General features: G+C 36.0%; 1 long non-coding RNA gene across 2 annotated transcripts; it reads left to right on the top strand.

Annotated features, from left to right (window-relative positions):
- The first annotated feature begins 6,016 nt into the window (after window positions 1–6,016).
- LOC113319304 lies at window positions 6,017–10,247 on the top strand. Of its 2 annotated transcripts, XR_003345340.1 has the most exons (6): window positions 6,017–7,227; window positions 7,855–7,926; window positions 8,019–8,085; window positions 8,551–8,647; window positions 8,799–9,080; window positions 9,775–10,247. It is a non-coding gene; the product is annotated as an uncharacterized LOC113319304 (long non-coding RNA). The 2 variants fall into 2 exon arrangements; XR_003345339.1 differs by lacking the exon at window positions 9,775–10,247 and having other exon boundaries at window positions 8,799–9,376.
- Window positions 10,248–13,192: the final 2,945 nt, after the last annotated feature.

Below are 13,192 nucleotides of genomic sequence, written 5' to 3'. Positions count from 1 at the left end.
GAAGAAATTTTGTCTAAACCTCCACCAGGTTTAAAATACCTTGAAGTCTTTTTAGGAATTAAAAAGAAACTTAAAAGCTTAACTTCTGATGTTGATTTATTTCTCCAGAAAGAACAAGAATCTCTTGATAGGTTAAATCAAGTCATGATGAATAATATTCATGTTGAGGTTGACATTGATTTATTAATCAATGAGAGCATTGTTTCTCCTCTGTGTAATCCAACTAGTTGTAGCAAACTAAGCGGTTTACAAGAAGAGTTTAATTCTAAGTCCTCCGACTTTCCATCTCTAAACATGAATCAATTCATTGGTCAATTCCTTATCAAAAGAGTTTCCTGTGCGATACTGAAAATCACCTGCAGAAACTATTTCTTGTAAAGTGTAAAATAAGAAATTAGAAACACATTTTTTCTTATGCTCTCTGGATGTTCTTTGAAAAACCTTTAAAAACAGTTCCTTGGGTTTCTCTCAATACTGTGAGCTGTAAAAACTATTGGAAAGAAGCTCTTTCTTGGTGTTATACTGTGCAAGAACCATTTTTGTTTCTACAAAAGTTGATTCAAAACAAATGAATGTTGAGTTATTGCTCCTTGTTTGTACTGAGCCTTTGGCTTGCACATGAGTGGTTCACATACCTTGAACCAGAACCGTCTCATGAACTAATCCAGTTCTCGAACGTGTCATATGGCTCACTCAACTCTTAAAAAGGGTCTCGTTGGTTCCTTCACCCCTCTTCTTCTTTTCTTCAGTTCGCAGACGCAAGAAGAAATCGATCAATTCTCATTCTCTCTTCATCGACAGTTCACAAGACAAGTAAGTTTCTCAACCCCCTCTTTGTATCTTTTCAACCATGGAGAAAAGAAGAACCAGGCATGTATGAAGCTCGAGCCATCAAACTAGGGATGAATCCTTCTATGACCCCAGTATCCTTGCTAGATTCGTCATCCCTATTGCTCGTATGCTTTATTTAGAATATAAGGTTAAACAACCAATTTTTGAAAGATTTTATGATGAGTCAGAATTTGAGGTACAAGGTTTATTGGATTTCTTCAAAAATCACTCCTGGGGTATTATTCACAAGCCAATAGGAATTGCTCGCATTGAAATGGTTGCACAATTCTGTGCTAATATTCATGAAGAAGATACAATCAATTGTCAATTCAAAACTATGATTGGTAGTATCTCCTTTACTGTGGATCGTTATGTTATTGCATACTTATTAGATGTAACCCATATTGGCAATACTCGTTTCCCTCCTCCTGAGAATGAAAGATTGACTCCAAATGAGATGTCAAATCGTTTCTTTAATAAAGATGTCTCTCGGAGAGATGGCAAAATTTTTGTTGGTGGTGCTGAGATGTATCTCAAAGTTGCTGCAAAACTTATTGTGGCCAATATGATGCCTAGTACCATTGACAACAATCTCTGGACCAAGTCTCTTGCTGAATTTATCTGTTATATTTCTGAAAGAAAATATATTGACTTATGTGGACTTATTGTCAATCAAATGATAACTGTGAAACAGACTCCAAAGAAAACTCCAGGGTTTCCTTGCCTCATCACAAGAATCTACAGTCACTTTAACATTACTCCTTTTGGGACTGAAATTGGTGGTCCAAAAGTTCTGAGTAAATCTAGCATCCAAAAGATGAAGCAATCCTCAACTAGTACTTCATCAAGTACCTTTGCAGCTGCAAACCCTGAACTGGTGCGCCTTCAAAAAGAAGTTGATTGCATGAAAGAACAGTTGGAGGTTGTTGAAGTTGAACATCCTGATCTAATCGAGAAATTCCTTGAGATTGTTATTGACTTTTATGGACGGAGTGATTAAATGTTGTTCTGATGATCTCTTTCTGTTGAACTTCTTATGTTGATCCTGTTAGTTGTAATAACTTTTCCACTATTTTAGCTTTGAATGATTTCGTCTTTCAATTAAACTGCTAAATATTGGGATCCATAAAAAGTACATAATACCTTTTCGAAAGTTAAGTCCTTTATATGCATGTGTTGATAAAAGAAGGAATGAACTTTTGACAAATATAAAAGTTAAGCCTATTATGTCAATTATTGATGGAAGATAGGTTAAAATCTTTTGTTTACAATTATTTTGTCTATTGTATGTCATTGTGCAAATGGTGATGGAAAGTAGAATGAATCCTTGCTTATTCCACGGTATAAGGTCGACCTCCGATCCACAATTTTTGTGTACATATTGTGTTGTTCCATAAGGTGTCTTATGTTGAGCACAATTGACTGAGTTATTCTTACTTAGTTGATGCTCCGTGAGGTACTTTATGTCGAGCATGTTCAACTAAATTAATCATTTTCGTTTGGTTATTTAGTTGTTGCTCCGTAAGTTCTCTTACGTCGAGCATGACCAATTAAATTGATTACTATTGTGGTTAATCTAATTGTGTATTTTTGAGACTCCATAAGTTCACTTATGTTGAGCATTTCCGATTAAATTAATCATGGGTTCTCTTATGGTTAATTTAATTCAGTATTTTGGATTCAAATTCATACTTGTATGTGATTTGTTATGTCCAAAGAAATCTTTCTTTTCTTTTGAAATTAAGGTCGCTCGTGTTGTTCCTTTGGGAATGACATATTATGGGGGGAGTTCTTAATTGAACTTGTGCTTAATTGCCAAATTTTGTGGGGAGTGCGGCTGTGGAATATTATAGGGGTTATCTTGTATCTTTATAAACTCCTTGATGAATGCATTTAGCCTCGGCTATATGATTGCATCTAAATAAGATGATATGTGCTTTCTTTTGGTCATGAAATGTCTCTTTCGGAAATTTCATTAGGATCTCGTTTTCGTACCTTTGCCAATTTTATTGACAAAAATGGGAGAATTAATATGTAGTTCATACTACAAATATATATGGTTTTCGGATCATTATGTAAGAGGGAGTGGTTTCCATGTGAGATGGAGTATTGACTAAGGGGGAGTGATACATATCACCATAGTATTGTTGTCGAAGTTGTGATACAATTGAACTTTGATACTGTATAATGATACTATGACACTGTATAACAATGATTGAGAGCTCTTGTTTTCTCGTTGTTATAGCTACGGATTTTCAACAACGATGATGCTGAACTTACAACCTTTGGGATCATTGGAGTACTTGAAAGTGATGAAGATATCGAGTAATGTTGAAGATTAGGCATGTGGAATAGGAGATACAAAAGTTAATTCATTTATTTTTGTATTCCATATGTATTGATAGTTTTGTCACTAAAAGACAAAAGGGGAGATTATTAGAGCATTGCTCGGTCGAACTCGCATGCGTTGCTATCTCAAGCATGTTTGTCAATGTTAGTGATCAAAACTATAAGTCTTGATTTCTAGTCTACTATAGCTAACTCTCGGACTAGGATAGAAAGTGTAGTTGAGCTCAAGAACTCCATGGAAATCATCAAACAAGACGAAGGACTACTCAAGGAACTGGTGGAACTTCATCGACTAAAAGGTATGTGGAGACTTGAACTTATCTATCACTCAAAAGTCTATCTACTCTATCTCTTATCTTGAGACAAAAGTCGTTTTGCTATATAGACTTTGATTATACAAATTTGTTATTTCGAGCCGAGTTTATCTCGCCTATCTATTTCTCGAAATATGTGTTGATAAGCTTTCGCTTTGTCCAAGTTCATCTTTACCTAGTGACGAAAATCATGTTATGTTTCAATCACTTTGAAAATGGCTTTGACGAAAAATGGTTTGTGAATAACAACTATATAACGTCCTCTAAGAATGTTTCAATGATTGAAATGAGAGTTTAGATTATATAACCAATGATGGATATAAGCATTGTGTGGCAACACATATATGTATAAGTACTTTTTTTCCTTGAACCGAAGTTTGCGAACTTTGTTGATCAAGAGAACCGGAAAAAGAGTCGTGAACTCAGTCCGCGAACACAGTCCACGAACCCAGCCCGCGAACTGGCGGAAGTTCTCGACCCGAGAAAATCTGCTGGAGTTTGAGAACTTCTTCCGGGAACTTAAGTCCGCGAATTAAGTCTGCTAACTTAAGCTGGTTATATCTAACGACGATTGTTTGTGAACTTATTTATATTAACTAAGGAATGCTAAATGCAAACTGTGGCTATATAGTTCATGAACCGATTCGAGTGAATCAAATCGTTTTTGCTTCGATTGTGCCTTGTGAAGTTATATAAGATTTCCTTGCAATTGAAAAACTCTCTAACTAGTTCATTGAGTCATTTGAACTAGTTATGGTGAAGAAGAACATGGTTGATATGAAAGTGATCATATGGATAACCATTGGTTAACTATTGTTGAACTAACAAATGTTCATGTTTGAGTACGGTTAGATAAACCCAAAATAGTACATTTCATTTGTGTGTAACAAGCTAAGTTTTCGATCTAACGGTTGAAAGATATTAGCTTGAATCTAATCAGGTTTTCATCTAACAGTGAATATTGAATGCTTTGTTACCAAGCTAACATTGATTGCAAACCCTGATTTAAAAGACTATATAAGGGAGAACTCTAGCAACTGGGAAACCTAATCCCCACACCTCTTGTGTGATACTAGTTGTATTAGCTAGAGTCGATTCTCCTTTAACCTTAGGTTTCTTCTTGAGAACCAGGTTAACGACTTAAAGACTTCATTGGGGTTGTGAAGCCAGGCCGATACTACTTTCTCGTAGTTGTGTGATCTGATCTTGCTGATTCTATCGTTTTGAGTACAATCGTAATGATTGGCTTGAGATTTATATCTCCGATAGGCAAGATAGAAAAGTAGTCACAAATATCTTCGTCTCATCGTTTGTGATTCCACAATATATTCTTTCGCCGCGTCGATTAAGATTATTGTGAGGTGATTGGTAATACTAGGTTGTTCTTCGGGAATATAAGTCCGGTTTCTCAATTGGTTCATGTTCACCTTGATTTATCAAAAAACGGAACAAAACTCGTAGGTATTTCTGTGCGAGATAGATTTATCTATTTTGTAGAGTTTTCTGTGTGATACAGATTTGTTTATTAAAGTCTTCGACTTTGGGTCGTAACAACTCTTAGTTGTGGGTGAGATCAGCTAAGGGAATCAAGTGCGTAGTATCTTGTTGGGATCAGAGACGTAAGGAGCACAATTGTACCTTGAAACAGTGTGAGATTTATTGGGGTTCAACTACAGTCCAGACCGAAGTTGGTTTGTAGTAGGCTAGTGTCTGTAGCGGAATGTGGTGTTCAATCTGGACTAGGTCCCGGGGTTTTTCTGCATTTGTGGTTTCCTCGTTAACAAAACTTCTAGTGTCTGTGTTATTTCTATTCCGCATTATATTTTGTTATATAATTGAAATATCACAGGTTGTGCGTTGTATCGATCAATTGTGAAATCCAACCTTGGTTGTTGATTGGAAATTGATTGATCCTTGGATATTGGTCTTTGGTACCATCCAAGTTTATTATCCTTGTATTTGATAAAGACTCGCAAATTCTTATTTGCTTGAGTAAAGATCAAATCAAGCGAGAGAGATATTAATTCCTCAATATACTTTTCTCTAGATTGAATCTGACTTTCTAGTTGATTCTCTAGAAAGTATGTTGGAGTTTGTGAATACAGATTGTTAAGCGAAATATTGGGTGTGGTTGTTGTACTCCCGATTTTCACTAACTACAACTACTAATAATTATAGTAGTACTATCTTTTAACATCAAAGCTAAATCAAATGTTAATATATCGTTTCAGTATTTAGTTACTGATGCCATCACTTTTTTATAATAAAGGCATAAAATTAAGTTATTGGGCCGACCGAGTAAAGCGAGGGAGGATCTTATATGGCCACTTTTTTGTTAAATCTAAGTGATCCAATTAAGATAGAAAGATTGAGAATGATCCATGTTGAAAAACCAAAAATGCGCTTTTGTGGTTGGAATTTTTGTCAAACTGACACAAAGGTCACGGGATCGAATCTCGGCCTCCGAAAAAAATTTAGTTCCCCCTCCCCCTTCTTCCTTTCAATAAACTCTCCGTCAAATTTTAGTTTTTCTTTTTTTCTTCTTCCTCCTCTCGGTTCTTCTCGATTTATCCTCTCTGAACTTCTGGTGATTTTGGTTCGAGTTTGAGAAGATGATTTCGAGTTCGAGAACGCAAAGAAAGGATGGGTTTTACATGAATTGGATGTTGCAGCAGTTAAATGTGATGAACGGAGAGTGTTTTGGTCTGTGTTAGGGTTTTGAATTTGAATTAGAATCGAGAGAAAAAGGGGAGGCGCTGTTAATGGAGAAAACGAGAGCATTCTGAGAGATAAATTGAGAAGATGAAGAAGAGAGGTCTGCTATAGATGGAGAATGGGTTTGTGTTTGAATCACTTGATTTGGAAGAAGAAACCAGAGAAGAAATTAATGGTGATGTTCTCAGTTGATGAAGAAGATGAAGAGGTTTAGATGAATGTTAGGACAGGGGTTAATGGGTTCACGAATTCAAGCAATAAAGGTAATGAATTGGGGAAGAATTGTGAGTTTAGTGTTTTGAAATTGCAATTAGGGTTTTGAACTTGATTCGAATTGATGATGACCGCTGTTGTGAATTGAGTTAGTTTTTGGTGTTGATTTGAAGATGCGGTAGTGGATTGCAGTATTGTTGTTGTTGTTCTATAACTGATGGGTTGGAGCCAATGTTGTTTAAGCTGAATGGCTAGACATGAGGCTGTGGGTCTAGTTTTGGTGTTGCAGCTGAAGATGGTGGTTGGGATTATTGTTTCGTCTGAAGTTTAGAGATGAGAGGCGCAGTTTTTCTGAGAGAAGAGAGACGTAGAAAATCAGTGGAAGAGAATTTGAGCAGGGAGGAAGAGGAGTTGTTACTGCCATGGATTTCAGTGGGTTAACTGAGATTCTCGAAATGGTAATGAACGAAAGAGATTCAGTGGAAGTTTTAGAGTCTTGAATGAATTAGAAGACATAGGTTCTCATCAGATTTAATTTGCAGCAAAGGAAATGAAGAAACCAAGACGAATTCCTGATGGTGGAAGTTAGGGTTTGGTTGATGGCCGGGAATTCAGTTGAAGTAAATGAAGATGCTGCTACTGTTGGCTTGAGGGTATGATGGTGTTATGGACTAATTGCAGTTGAAATGAACAGGCAGGGGAGTAGAGGTCTAAATCTAGTGCCACTCTGGCTAAGCGCCCTACAGCCATCCAAACTGTTACATCTGGTACTGTTTCTCATTCAGTTTTACCACACATTTCTCAGGTATGCCTTCTGTCTGGTTCAACATATTGCATGTTTCCTTCCTGCTTCTGTCCTGACTGAAATACATATAACCTAGTGCCTAAGTTAAGAGAATATACCTTGAACATGTATATGCTCCCTTCAACAATGCATCATCTTTTTTTTGTTATTGTTTTAGTGGATGATGCCGAGTGGGTATTTGTGTGGACTTGAAAACTTCAAGAATTTCTTTTACTGATTTCCTTGATTGATGATAGAACTCCGTCTATCTCATTAGCTGGGGGAGTCGGATGAGTAGAATGTGTCATGTCTGTTCGATCTAGAATAATGTAGGCTGTAGCTAAACAAAAATCTCTCATAAGGTTGTCCCTAATGTAAATAAAGGGATCTCTAAAGTGTAGGCTCACATTTTGAACTGCTTAGTTTCTGATTAATTCAATTCATTGATTTTGATTGAATTCATCTTTTATTCTCAGTAACCGAAATAAGGTATGCATGAATTAATCTTTCTTCTTCAGAGTCTTTCGTAGTACAGGGATGATTGTTGGCTCGTTAGTCGTTACAGACGAAATTATGAAAAGAAAATAAATGAAATTCTGTTTTCTTAAAATTTGAATGGTGATTGATTGATTGGATTGTGAATTTTAGGGCTCTTAATCAGTAATGGTGATTGATTCGAGGAGCTCTCAGACACCTAAACCTCACTCAGGTGTTGTTAAGGTAAGGGTTTATGTGTCTGAATTTGGTGTGGATTGTTTATATTTCCTCCAAATTTTGGGGGGATTATTAATGTTTGGTTGTGTAATTTGCAGGCCAATGCGAATCCAAGTCCAGTTGTTCAAGTATCAACCATAGTTTGTGAAAATTGCGAAGGAAATGGTAAGTGAGAAATGAGAATTGAATATTCTGCCAATGTTTGAGGCTTTCATCTGTAAATTGTAGTAGTAAGTGATACACCTCATAGTACCTCAGAAGTATTCAGCGAGAAACAATATGGGTAGTAGTAGTAGTGAAATGTCTTGGTTGGGAGGAGTTTGAATATCTTATGGATGGTGTGAGAACTTAGGAATTCCAACAAAATTCGATGCTTGGTCGGAATTGGTTGTTCCACTATTTTGTGTGTTCCTGGGGTTAGACTTAGACTAAGTGGGTTTCGGTAAGTTTATGGGTGGAATATGTGTTTCTTTATGGAGAGTCATTTCAAAGTGTTAATTACAATGCATGCCTACTAAGCTTATAGTGATTTTTGGAGATGAACAATTAGGGGTTTCCATTGTAGATGGATGTTACTGTTTGACCGCCACTTGGTAATTGCTTGTAACACCGTTTTTCTCTAATTGCCAGGTGTTGTGAGTTGCTCGCAGTGAGAAGGTAATGGGGTGAATTTTGTTGACCACTTTGACAGACGGTTCAAGGCAGGTGGTTTAGGTTGGCTTTGCAGGTATGCTCATTTACTTTTACGAGATTAATCTTTGTCGATTACAACATTGTTTTATACTAAATTTTGTACCAGTTCTGGGAGAATTGGTGATGTTTGTGTTCGTAAAGGAGCTAACTAGTTCATTAATTAGTTCTGAATTGTTTGTATACAGGACATGCTCATTGCTGGAACCGATGCATCTTCTTCGACGCTTATGTGGGCAATGACAGAACTAATTAGGCGTCCAACAGTGATGGAAAGAGTACAAGAGGAAGTGAGAAGAATTCTAGGCAATAAGAACGTGGTATTCGAAATTGATCTTCTCAAACTGAACTACTTGAAATTAGTGGTAAAAGAGACACTGCGGATTCATCCTCCAGGACCACTACTAGTTCCAAGGGAAACTAGAGATGACTGCGTAATAAACGGGTACGACATCCCAGCCAAAACAAAGGTATTCTTTAATGCAAAAGCTATTGCAGTGGACCCTAAGTTTTGGAAAGACCATGAAGAGGTCCAACCAGAAAGATTCAAAACTAAGAGCGTCCACAGTGGTGCGAGTATAACCAAAGACCAAAGACAAAAAAAAAAGACCAAATTTGGGTTTAGTCCGTCATGTAGCGTAGTGGGAAAAGAGTATATTTGTTCGCGCGTTGATAAACATTACGCCTGGGATCAGGCGTTGGTAAAGATAACGCCCGAGTGGGGCGTTGGTAAAGATAACGCGCGAGTGGGGCGGAGATTATATCAAACGCTTCAGAAAAAAAAAAAAAAAAAAAAAGGAAAATAATGGGGCGGAGGTATAAAGCCCGCCCCATGTAAGTTTCATAAATTTGTGAAAGTGGGGCGTACATTATATCAACGCGCCATTTCGGGCGTTGTCTTTACCAACGCCCCGTTTCAGGCGTACATTATATCAACGTCCCTTGTGTAGCGGATATTATATCAACGCCCGATGAATGGCGGAGATTATATCAACGCCCGATGTGTAGCGGAGATTATATCAACGCCCGACTATATTTGGATTTGGTCTTGATCGCAGACCAAATTTGGTCTGGATTTTACTCTTTGATCAAATTTTGATCGATGGTCTGTCCCACTACGCCAGCCCACTCGACTGAAAATTTGGGTTTACTCGTCCATTGCAGTTGCTCTAAGAACATAGAATTTAAAGGGCAAGACTTTGAGATGGTACCATTTGGGATTGGGCGGAGGGGTTGCCCTGGTATTGACTCTGCTTTGGTCATAATTGAACTTGTTCTTGCAAATCTTCTCTACTGTTTTAATTGGGAATTGTCCCTTGGAGTGGAAAGGAAAAATGGATATGCAAGAAGCTCCTGGTATCGCAGTGCAAAAGAAGATTCCACTAATGTATATCCAAGTTCATAAGAAGTTGGGAAGGAGCTCATCAAAGGCGGCTTGGGTGATGCATAAATAAAGACATTTCAAGACGCACGAGTTAAATTCAGTACCCCGCAAAATTGGAAGAAGATTTTTCTCTATAGAAAGGCTTGGTATTAGCCGATCCAAACTATTTTTATGTAGTGGTAATGTCTTGCTTGTAAGGTGACGACATTCTAAGCACATAATCATGCATGGTTTCATCCATGTCTTGCCATCAGATCGCTTGTGCTTTGTTATTCTTTCAATATATTAGAAACAGTCCGCCAGTTATAACCCCAAAGGTGTCACTATCCATCCACAAAAAACCCATCAAAACAAAAGTAACACAAAAACCCCAACAAAATAAAGGTAAGTCGCGGTTGATGAAACCAATTTTGAAATTTGGGGTTTTTGTATCAATTTTTAAAAATTTGGGTTTTTGTATCAAGTTTGTTTAAGATGGAGTTTTAATTGATCCCAACATTTGAGTGGGGTTTTGATACCACAAGTTTGGTCACCTTGGATTTTTATGACTAATTTTGTATTAGAAATGACCAAATTACAACTCAAAGAACTTTGCCGAAAGGGCACCCACTTTAGTTACTTATGCATCTTCCATAGAAAATCTCAACAAAATCTAAAATATCAGTGAAGAATTTGCAAGTCATAGGTAGCATTCCAAGTCCCCCTTCATAAACCAGGTTCAAAGATGGAAGCCCCCTGGTGTTGGATTCTTAAAAATCAATTAGATGCTTCTTTTAAGCAACTTAATTCTCAAGGTGGCATTGGCCTAATTGTTAGGGATTACGTAGGTACCTGCATTGGAGTGCAAGGGGAATACTTTGATGGAGGAATGAAGGAAGGAATAGAAGTGGAGGAGTTAGAGTGCATAGCTATGCTGGCAGATGTTACTTTTGCAGGCATTGAGAACTACAATAAAGTTGTGTTTGAGAGTGATAGTGAGGTGGTCATTAAGTCAATCTTCATGTGTTCATTGGATGAATCGACATTTTATCTTAGATATTAAGTTTTTACTAGGAAGATTAGAGGAATGGAAATGTGTCTTTGTTAAAAGAGATGCAAATGGTGTTGCAGATAAACTAGCAAAGAAAGCTAGAATCTCTAAGTCCTTTTTTTCCTATCAATCTACTTTTCCACATGATATAAAAGAGTGGATTGGTATGGATAACTGTGTAACTTCTTAATTTTAATAATAAATTTCTTTTGCATCAAAAAAAAAATTAGGGAAAAAAAAAGACGGACAATTTTTTTTCAAAAGCCACATTGTTTTGGGGAGAAGATGAATTCAATCGAAAGCCACAATTTTTTGTTCCTTTACAAATCTGAATCCGTGCAAACACGTAATAGTGTCGTTTCGTCAAGTTCTTCGATCGGCCCACCCATGGTGGCAACGGTCGTACTAGTAAGATCTCAATTGGAAAGAGTAATGGAGATGATGTCCTCATTCTGAAACATTTAAAAGCAGAATGATTTACAAACATTCGAAGACTTACGAAATATGCAGTAAAAAAAAACAAAAAAATCCGTATGAAAAGTTTTTGATGCTTTGTTTGTCTTTGGGTTTCCTTAAAGTGATCATAGCACTATTGGATCTAAAAATTGTCCAATTTAATATTCACAAAAAAATAAAATAAAAATCAAACATCTGATATTTTTTCTTTTAAAAATGTGAACTTTTTTTTGTATATGTAAATAGAAATTTGTAATATATTTTTGAAAAATTATTTATTTTTTCAAAAAGATGTTGGTGTCCAGCTTGTTGCTAGGTTATCAGTCAAGGTTTTGTACGAGTCAATTGATTGATATTATGATGATAATAATTTATTTTTTAAAACTGAAAGCAAGTTAGGTTTATTTAAAATCTTATAAAAATATATTCAAAATGCTCATTAATTTAAAAATAAATAAATTATGATTTTGTAAAAATAAAAAAATGAATTACTAATTGATCATTTTTCCTTTATAACATTTAACGGGTTTAATATGATAAATCAATTTAATATACGATATTGTAAATATAAGACTTATTTAACAAATTATTTCTCTAATACGCATTTTCCAAAATATTATACTACCTCCGTTTCTGGAAAAATGTTACTTTCATTTTTTCAATTTGACCTAAAAATAGGCCAAATTGAAAAAGTGAAAGCAACACTTTTCCAAAAACGGAGGGAATATATATTTTTTTCTTGTAGACGCGATACACAAGTTGAAATAATTCAATACTTTTCCATATAATAGTCCTACATGAGCTATCCGCCAAACTCAATACTTTGCAAACGACTATGCAAATAATAAAATGATAATACTTAATGAGTTCAAGTTAAAAATTATACAGATACAATCAAGTTCCTACAAACTACTGTCTCGATGGAAAATATAGAATTGATCATATTAGGTGAGTTGATTTCCATTTTTCTATTCTAGTGATCCTAAAAGAAACCCCCATATAACTAAAGTCCAAATAAATTAACAGAATGCAATTCTCATTTTAAGTGTGCTGGTGTTTTGACACTTACTCTACAATCTAAAAGTCGACGGTCAGTTTTTTCAAATGATCACTCTTGTAATGAATATCTTAAGATTTTTGTTAAAGGGAGAGCAAAAAACAATACGAGCAGGGTAAAAATCGTGGTCGAGTCGGTAACTATGTTGATTCGTATACTGAGTCAAGTTTTAAGTTTTTTTTACCCAAATGCCCTTAAACCTAACTACGGTTATGAACCTAACCTATGTAAGTTAACCTAATATATAGTTATAGAAACGAAAGCTCAAGGGAATAAAATCAGAATTTTCTTCTTATTATCACCAAAAACCTAAACACCGTTAAACCCTAAATCAAGTCATGACTTATTATGGAAACCAGGAATCAAATATACTTGATGTTACAGGGAACCAAGAATCCCAGGTACGTAAAACATTATAACACCACCTCATATATACGTCTCTCTGGAAAAAAAAACTTGGTTATGGTCCAGATTTTGGGATTCTTACGGTAGAGACTGAATCCCAAACTTATAAGGAAGCTTTGACCTCTCCGGAAGCTCCCTTCTGGGAAGAAGCTTCAATTAATGAGTGGGATTCCATTCAACAAAATGAAACTTGGGACCTTGTAGACTTACCTCCTGGTAGTAAAACCATAGGTTGCAAGTGGGTCTTCAA

This window comes from Papaver somniferum, chromosome 10 (genome assembly GCF_003573695.1).
Source record: "Papaver somniferum cultivar HN1 chromosome 10, ASM357369v1, whole genome shotgun sequence".
NCBI lineage: Eukaryota > Viridiplantae > Streptophyta > Magnoliopsida > Ranunculales > Papaveraceae > Papaver > Papaver somniferum.
The sequence above is the reverse complement of the archived record's forward strand: the minus strand, read 5'-3'. Positions and strand labels throughout refer to the sequence as shown.